Consider the following 10,385-nt stretch of genomic DNA (forward strand, 5'->3'; position numbering starts at 1 on the left):
AAAAAAGGAAGGGGAAAACAATGCTTTATGCCTTCATTGCAATGAAGGTAGTTGATGACTTCCTTCAAATTCAGCAAAAGAAGATATTTGAAAAAACCCAAATACTAGTACCCTTATTGTTTTTTTCCTTGAAATACTTTGGTTGAATTTAATGAAAATCATCGACTGCCTTTATTCGCAGAGTAATTCAGCCAAGAGGTTCTTCAAACCTTTTTGAATATTAGGGCTCTATGGGAAACCGTACTAAAATGATGATTTATTTGATTTTTATTTGTACTCTTCTTCTTCTTTTCGGTTGCTTAAATATTTTCCTTTATGTAAACTTTTATGAAACAAATCCACTTTCGTTAAATAAAATTAAATCAAACTGTTTGAATCACACTTTTGTTGAAACATGTTTTGTTTGAATGTATTTTTCAAGTGAATTTTTTTTTCGATGCAACTCCATAAACGCTTGCTTTTATTAATCAATTCCGCATTTCTGTATTTTTTAGAAAAATCAATGGATTTGTATGCCACAATTTTCCTGTATGTTTAGATAACGTGTCGATATGAAGCCTATCCCTTTTCTGATACCTGATAGTAGATACTTACTATAGATAAATTTATAAAAAAAAAATCCACAAAATTTTAGCAATTTTTGTGATGGAATTTCTTTCCAAATTCAGCGAATTTAAAAATTTTGAAAAAATTTTAGAATTCTTCATTTTAATGTCACAAATAGCTGACTCTAATTTATGAAAATGTTATGACATTGATTTTGAATTTTTTTTTTCCGAACAGATAAATTCTTAAATTGACTAAATTGGTTGATGCTTGACATGATTTTCCAACGTAATTCATAGGAATAGCATCACAGGAAATTGTCGCAGAATTTTGGAGCCGAGTTACACCATAACAGTTACTTTACGTCAAAAACACAGATCTTTTTTACTCGGTAACCTCAATACACGGCTAGTCGTTCATTTTGCAGCATTTCGAAAAATCCAACCTGTTGCGGTATAGTTTTAGGGCGCAGGATAAAGCCACTGTGTTTTTTAATCATTCGTTTTATTCCAGTTCTATCAGTCACTGGGCCCTCAAAGTTTCCTAAAATGAAAAATAGTTCGAATAGTTCATTTTTAACTGTTTCGGGCCACACTTTTGGAACTGACATTAATTTTTCAAATAGATTTTTTTGTCGAAGCACTTCTTATTTGGCAGCTTTTTAAGAAACCTCTTTACAGATTTTTGTTAAAAAATTGTCTGCGTGTAAACATAACATTATTTAAAAAAGGAAGTACCTATGTAGCTTCGCAAAAAAAAATGTTATACGCAAAATGAAAATGATGTATTTTTTCCAAGTGCAATTCTTATGCTACCGGCCTTGGCTAATACCTGAGGTGTTACAAAATCGAAAATGAATAATTTTTGTAAAACTTTCTTATCTTAAACAGAAATCATTCTGAAATTATAAATTTTATCAGACAATAGTGTGATGATGGATCTGTCATTGATAGAAAATTAAAACAAAAAATATCTAAGTTAAACATTTGTAGTTTAAATAATCGTGTTTGGTAACGGTATGCTAGAAGCTTGAATGCTTTGGAATGAATTGAAAACTGGGAATGGTAGAGATTGAAAACTTTATACCTGTGAGCTCGTAGTTTAACCTCGTTTCAATTCCCAGAAAATCACTACAAACTCTTTGCGTCGAATTCGGAAGCATCGCACAAAATGCTCCATAAAGTTGTTACAGATCTGTGACTATCTACACAGCTCTACAGATAAACAACCCCCCTATTCATTTCCATTTTCCAAACCCGATTTACAATATGCACTAAATTGAAGTGTACAGAGCATAAAATCTGCCCGGCTCGCAAACAATCTCTAGGCACCATTTAGCTGGGTGTAAAACGATACTGGAAGTTTGGCGCAAAGTAGCATCGTCCTGTAGGATGTATCTAGGCTACAAAGAAAATCCATAAATCCAGCATCCATGCAGCATCCTACACGGGAGCGTCGCTCTCGGTCGTCGTCGTCGGCGATATTCATATCAGCATACAGCCACGAGCGTCGCGTTTTACTGCTTGCTTGTATGCTTCCATGTCCGCGTGTACATATGCTTCTGGGGACTTCTGCTGCTGAGGGTAACACTGGTTGTCTCGTTCGTTCTGCCGGGTCGCTTTTCCAGCAGCAGGGCAAAGCTACTGTCTCTCACACACCGGCTGCTCTAGCTCACCAACACAGACATGGTGAGCGTTTATTTGCCCTACTCTGGCCCAGCAGCTGTCTCTTCTCGGGAGATACCGTGTGGATTTGTGAGTGGAAAGAGAACATCATCCCCGAAGGCTGTTGGAAAATCGCCTCGCCGCCGTCGTTGATGCTGGGTGCCGTTGGCCTTCGCCAAGCTGCTGCATCCGAAAAAGAAAATAAAACAAAGCAGCTGAGGAAACCCAGACCGGTATGAACGGTGAGAGAGGGAAAACTCAGGGACTTGTTGGAGTTTTGAGTTTTGTCTCTTGAAAATTGCAACGTTTTCGTACAACGGAAAACTGCATTCTAGGTATGGCATAAGCTTGATTACATATGTAGGTCAATGATGATTTATTTGTGGTACAATGAATGAATGCATGAATTAGATAGATGGACTGATACATTTATCTGTTCAATATGGAATGAACAAATAAATCAGCAAAAAACAACAATAGCTTATAAAGATGTAACTGAACAGTTTTTATTCGAAGACTCTGAAAACTGTCAACAGAGGATAGCTAACACTGCAATATTCTTGAAAAAGACGCCGGCGTGGCCTAGAGGATAACGTTCCAGTCTTCTAAGCCAGAGTCCATGAGATCGAATCCCGATCACACACATAGTACTCTTTCTGTGGTCTGGTGGTTTTAGCATAAGATGCTAGCCATGATATCCTTGAAAGATGTACGCCTTAGAGTTAAGTAAAACTTAGATCTCTTCAAAGAAATATGAAGTTTCACTGAGATCCTATATGTGTGTGTTCGTTTTTAAAAAACATGTAGATGAAATCGAGAAAAAAAATTGTAAAGGAGTGATTGTAGAAGATTTGACAAGGACAAAAATGAAGAAAAGACATATGCAAAAGAATTATTTAGATACTTGGAATTAGTTAAAACAATTGTATAACTCGATTTACGATAAATTCGAAAAAACAAGTATTTTTACTATTATAAAAATTATAAGGCAAGCTACTTTCAAAATTTGATCGTTATATACATATCTATTTATGATCTTAAACAGTCGAACCTTTGAAAAAATATTGGAAATTTCAGTTCGCCTTTCACTACAAAGTTCTCATGGCAATCATTATTAAATAAAACTAAACTTGTTTAATTCCATCAATATGGAACCACTAAGCGCATTCAGAGACTAAATTACATATTTAACTTTTGAATAACATACCACGTTCAAACTTTTCTTATCAAAAGCTCTTATTTAAATTAAGTGAGAAACTCGAATTCTCGAAACCTGCAGTTGATTTAATAAACTCCTATTTAACGGGCAGAAGTCAATTTGTTTCATACGGCGATACTTTTTCTTATTTTAAACCGATAGCCTCAGGAGTTCCCCAGGGATCAGATTTGGGTCCAATACTATTCTCCTTGTTTATAAACGATTTATCTACAATATTTCAAAACTGTTCGATTCATATTTCTGCTGATGAGGTTCAGTTATATTTATGTGTTGACGAGACTTATGACCCCATCGAGGTTTCTCTTAGAATCAATAGTGATCTTGAAAAGCTTTGCATCTGGTCTGATATCAATTATCTTCCAATCAACTCAGAAAAAAGTAAAGCTATGTTTATATCGATAATGAAACATACTTTTGTTTGGAGATCTCAAGTAAACAATCAGTGTTTTAAAATTTATTTTACGCTGAAACAGTTAAATTTAACCACTCGTCATCTTGATGTTAATACGAAAATAAGACTCTTCAAAACCTATTTGCTTCCCTATTTAATATATTGTGATTTTATTTATTTCAACGCCAGTTCCGAATCACTTTCAAGGATGCGGGTAGCTTTAAATGCTTGCGTTAGGTATGTTTTTAATTTAAATCGTTATGCCAATGTTTCTCAATTTCATTTACAATTAAAAGGATTGATTTTTTTTTTTAAAATCGATCCCTCACGATTTTATATAAGATAATTTCTTCTAAAAAGCCTAACTACCTTCACTCTTTGTTGGTCCCTTTTCGCAGTGAACGAATATCAAGCTTTGTCATCCCGACTCACCGTTCGGCTTATTATGGTAAGAGGCATTACTAATTGGAACCGTTTACCCATTGAAAGCAAACTTATCAAAACTAAATTTATGTTCAAGAAGGATATTCTAGCTAAACTGAACAGGGGAATTAATTAAAATGCAACTCAACCGTCTCAGTATAGTTAATGTAAGTTTTTTACATGAATAAACGAAGCATGCAGCGAACAAATTTCTGTGTAGATGCTTGAAATTATTGAACGAGGAGAAATTTTGAAATTAAATTCAGCATGTAATATTTAAAGAGAGTTACAATTTGAGAGTGATGAAAAGAAACAAAACAACGAGTGATGGAAAAGAGTTCAAAATGATTTTCCAAAAAACGCGTGATGAAAAGCCTGTAGACGAATCGTTTAGCTTATTTATTTGCTCGTAGGGGAGTTCGCAGTACTCGGAAGCAGCGTTGCCAGATTGCAAACCTCTCAAATCGGTAGGTTTGGCGTTAAACGAAAAATGTACTGATTTTCAACTTGAAGACCTTTATTTTTTGGTCGTAAGATAGAACTTTCGTTTAACCGTATAATTCCCTGACAATTTTTTGATAATCCGTTGAAAATCCGTTGGGAATGCTTGAAATCCGTAGATTCCGAACATTGATCCGTAGAAATGCTCCAAATTCGTAGATCTGGCAACGCTGCTCGGAAGGCAGAAAATTTCAGGAAACTTGTCAGAATTTGATAAGTTATGGTTCAATTGAATGGTTTAAGATTGAAGATCTGTGTGCGCGAGCTAGAAATAAATCTCGTGAAATAAAAATAAAGTGCTACCGATACAATCTGGTTGAGCAGTTTATTTCATTCAAACTAAATCGAAGATAGTTCAAAAGTTTTATGACCAGCAGAAATGAGTGACTTCACGGGTTTTCAAGAAGTGGCAATTTTTCGTAAAAATAAGCAAACTCAAAATTTAATTTCATGGTGGTGCAAATATCTTTCTATTTGAATAATTAAGAAGAGCCTTGCTTGAGGAGGTATCGCATCATGGTAAAACGTGTTTGTGAAAGCGCTACCTACTTTGATTAGTTGACTTACGCGGAATGCACTGTTTGTGTGCGTAGCTTTGGTAACGCGCCCCACTTCATTGATTTTGAGCAGCATGGATAGCTGGGTTTGAAATTTTAATATTCATCCACTACGTTTTTGATTTGGACTGGGCCACAAACAAGAAAATAGGGAAAGGGGAACAAAAAATGATACACAGTGCGCCATGGTCTAGGACAGATGAGCCATAACGGAAATTTGTTTGTTGAATTTTGTGGCAACAAAAACATGGTGATTGGTGGATCGCTCTTCTCCCATCGACCAGCACATAAGGTCACTTGGGTGTCCCGAGATGGACGAGCAGAAAATCAAATTGACCACATCTGTATCAGCCGAAAATGGAGAAGGAGCCTTCTTGATGTCCGCAACAAACGAAGTGCAGACATTGCATCTGACCATCACCTCGTCCTTGGCGAGATACGACAAAGAGTTGCCCGTGTCCAACGGCGCGAGGAGAAAGTCGGGTGTCGATACGACGTCCGCCGGTTGTAAAATACAGAGGTGAAAAGGGCATACGTTGAACAGTAGAAACCCGAGCCTCGGAATTGCCGACAGACGGAACAGTCGAAGAACAGTGCTGTGGAATCAAGAACGCCTTTATTTCGATAAGCCATGGTACTCTCGGCAAAGTTTGTGGAAGAAGAAGTGAATGGATGTCGGATGAAACTTGGAGGATGGTCGATGATCGGAGAAAGGCGAAAGTCGGAATTGAGCAGGCATGTACCGGGTCAGCCAAAGCAGCCGCCCGCTTAAGATATGCGGAGCTGGAAAAGACAGTTAAGTGAGCTTCCAGACGAGACTAGAAAGCCTGGACAAACTCCCTAGCCGAACAGGGAGAAAGAGCCGGCGCCATTGGAGATATCCGATTATTATTAGACATTTGATCATCTCGCCACCTTAGTGGTGCAAGGACTAATGCAAGAATGCCGCTGAAAGACCGAGCAGGTTAGATGCAGACAGATCGAACGTTGGACTGAGCATTTTGAACAACTTTTCCGAGTCACAAATAGCGATGGCCAACAGAACCCGCAGCTCGATGCGCCAACAGTAAGTCGCATTAATGGCGTCGCTGGCTGAAATAGAAGCGGCAATCAAGGAAATGAAATCCAACTAAGCGCCTGGAATCGATTGCTTTCCTGCAGATATGCTGAAAGCCGACCCTGCTCTGCCAGTACAAATGTTGCTCCGTCTTTTCGCTGACAACTGGGATACTGCAACATTCCCGGTCGACTGGATGCAGGGCATCCTTGAAGAAAGGAGACCTGACCGAGTGTGGTAACTGGCGTGGCATAACTTTGATCTGTACAACTCTCAAAGTACTCTGCAAAGTGATCCTGAACAGGATCCAGGAGAAAATCGACGCTACACTCCGACGGCAATAAGCTGGATTTCGATCCGGACGATCAGGTGTGGACCACATCACAACGCTACGAATAATACTGGAACCAATCAACGAACTTCAGGACTCTCTTTTGCTGGTGTTCGTTGATTTCGAAAAAGCATTCGACCGACTTAACCATGAAAACATCTGGGCGGCTCTAAGGTGACGAGGGGTCCCAGAGAAACTAGTCCATCTCATCGAAGCCCAGTACGAGGCATTTTGTGCAAAGTCTTGCACGACGGTGTCTTGTCCGAACCAATCCTGATAACTGCTGGAATGAGACGAGGATGTATTTTGTCACCGCTGCTTTTTCTCATCGTAATGGATGAGATCTTGACTGGATCGATTAACTAAAGATCAAACCGAGCATTGCCGTGGAATCCTTCAACAATGGAGCAACTGATCGACCTTGACCTGGCAGACGATATTGTTTTGCTCGCCCGAACACAACAAGACATACAGAGCAAACTCGACGACCTCATCAAAAGCTCCAAGGCAGCAGGTCTCAAAATCAATGTCGGAAAGACAAAGTCGATGGAAATCAACACAGAAAATCGTTCCAATTTCGTGGTAGCTGGACAACAGGTTGAGACAGTGGAGTGCTTCCAGTATCTTGGTAGCCAGATTACGCCTGATGTTGGTACCAAGAAGGATATCGAAACCCGGATCAGAAAAGCCCGATTTGCTTTTGCGAGTCTCCAAAACATCTGGCGCTCACGTCAGATCTCTATACGAACAAAAATTCGAATCTTCAACACTAACGTCAAGTCCGCATTGTTGTACGAGTGCGAAATTTGGTGCACATACGCAAAAATTGCATGTATTTTTTAATCGCTGAATGCGGGATATTATCTGCGATTGATGGCCTGGCAACTGGATCTCAAACGTGGAACTACATCACCGGTGTCATCAAATGCGCAAGAAATCGAGATTCGGGAACCAAAGTAGAGATGGATTGGGTACACGCTAGGAAGAGATGAAAACGAGATTTGTAGAAAGGCGCTTGGCTGAAATCCAGATGGACAACGAAGGCGGCAAGTTGACAAGAACCTTGGCTGGCAGGAAGTGAAGACGCTGGCTCCGGATCGCCAGCGGTGGAGATCTTTTATCTCAGCCCTAAGCGTCGGAAAATCGACGTAGGACCTTTAGCTCTAGCCCGATTTTTTTTCCCGGGTAGGACACTCTAGGAACGTAGAATATTTCCAAAGGATAATAACTCACTTCATTATCCAATGCTTTTTACCACCGATAAAACTTCCATGCTCTAAGAACTTTTGGTGATGAAGTTATTTTATCTAGGTATAGATGCGATCATGCATGCTCTAGGTATAGTTGCGATTACAAATTATCAGATTTGATTGTAAGCTTTATTGAAATACACGATTTCATCTGAAGAAGAGAGTCACTCCTGAGTAAAACATCTGTCAATTTTATTTTCCAGGACCGTTCACAATTTTGCACAACCAGGAAAAGCGCATCGAAATGCTTAGGGAACATACGTGTTCTTTCGCTCCCTCGTCAACGAGTGTTTCGCTCGCTCAAAGGGAGTTATGATGACTTTTCCTAACCCCTCTAGTGATCTCTCTTTTCGACCTTCAGCTACCGGAGCTCGGCGGCAGGCTTATGTTCTTATGTATCCATCCAGTTCGGACCGTGTCGGTCCTATTTGCTTGCTGCTGAACAAAATCTTCCAGCATACAATCAGTCCACAAAGACAGACAACGTTTGCTACACCACAGGAGAACAACATAGAAGGGTACTTTGCAAACAAGAAGCAGAGCACAGACTCCGCCAGCAGCGAACTCGGTAAGGGTAGAAACAGCTAGGGGGGTAAATTTACGACCTCCCCGCCCGGAGCATCGTTTTTGTGCTATCCCCACCTCCGCGAAAATTTTCGGCAGCACAAACGAACGAAGGAAGAAAAAAAACCCAGGAAAACAAACCTAAAGTATACTTCTCGAATCGGATGCTGCATTTTAAGGGTTGAATTGTTTCCCGTTTTTCACTTGCCTTTGCCTGGTTTTTACTACCAACTAGACTTTCAACTCTGTGCCTGGAATTTTGTCTCGCTACGCTCAGCTCGATCTCGTTCATAAACTTGTTCCCTACTATCTATCGGTGGTCGTACTACGTGGAAATCTCTAGCAAAGGGATGAAAGTTATGTTCAAGGAGCAGGGGGCTAGTAATGCAGCGATAGCTCGAGTTTCTGGTTTTTGTGATTTTGTGGGAATTTAATACACCATCGTCTTCGTCGTAGTTTGTTGTTGTTTTCTCGTACATTTTAGATCTAACTAGTTTCCCTAGTTACTACTGCTTGTTGCTACCACTCAAATAGCACGATTTCCAAACAAGTTTGGGGAAATGCTAGAGTTTGCTGGAATGTGTTCGACCTTTAATTGACGCATCGAAAACGAATAATGACGCAATAGATTTAGTAATGGACGTTTAGGACGTGAGCTATAGCTCAAAGTGTATAAGAAAGTTTCGCATATTTATAGTTTCGCTAAATGAAGAACGCGAGATCCTTTATTGTTGATTCAAGAATAGATTTTTTTAACGGACACAAACACATACAGGATTTCAATGAAACTTGATTTTTCCTGGGAGAGATTCCTTTTACTTAACTCTAAGCGTACATATTTTGAGAATTTGATGGCTAGCATCTTACAAAAGCTAAAACCATTAACCAACAGAAAGTGTACTATGTACAACATTACCGGGATTTGATCTCATGACCGTTGGCTTAAATCACTCGTAGGTTATCTTCTACGTAACGGGCTGCGGCACAAATGATTATTTCATCATCATTCCGATTCCAAACTTAACTCCGATCAAATATTAAAAGTTTTTAAAAAATAGATTTCAGAAGATAACTTTAACTGGGCTAAAAGAAAAATCTCAAAAAATCTTTTTAACTAGGATTTACCATTTCCGATTATGGATGTTAGAAAACTTGAACAAAATTATGTTGGACGAAACATAACATCTGCTGGACGATAAACTTTGATTTTTTTTTACCAAATACACAAACAAAATCCAATCGTAGACTGTCGAAGTTGAGTTGGACAGAAATATCAAAATGAGGACATAAAACTGCTCCTTTTCATTTCATTTTACAGAACCACTTTTCCCCACTTTTAATTTTCGGTTAGCAATTAGCAGTTTATCAGAGATCGATAACTTTTACGCAGCATTTAGCGCATTGCTGCGCTAAAGTAATCTGAATGTTATTCAATAATTTTTTAAGCATTAATATTCGTTCGCAGCAAACAAGCGTAACGGAACAAAAACAAAAAAACACTTTCTTGTTCCTCCTTCTTACCATGTTCAAACCTTCGTAATAGCTTATATTTGTTTTACTTTTTAAGTTTATTTTGATAAGGAATAAAAGTTACCCAAATTTTCGTTTTGAATTTCTTAACGTATATTTTTCAAAATTCAAAGTATTACACAAAAAGGTTTCAAAACCTTGTTCGAATACTTAAATTTCTTGAGTTTGTAAATTTATAAAGTTCTTTCCTGCCTTATGTTCAAAGCGCACAACGGTACAACCCTCAAAATGCGTTGATTAGATATTTTGTCTTGTTGGGGCATTTAACCCGATAGGTGTATTTAGGAACACTTTCCTCTAATGTTTTGCTTTGCGTGTTCATTTTTTTTTTTTTTTTGTAAATTCAGCTTTA

The sequence above is a fragment of the Uranotaenia lowii genome, chromosome 2 (assembly GCF_029784155.1).
Source record: "Uranotaenia lowii strain MFRU-FL chromosome 2, ASM2978415v1, whole genome shotgun sequence".
NCBI lineage: Eukaryota > Metazoa > Arthropoda > Insecta > Diptera > Culicidae > Uranotaenia > Uranotaenia lowii.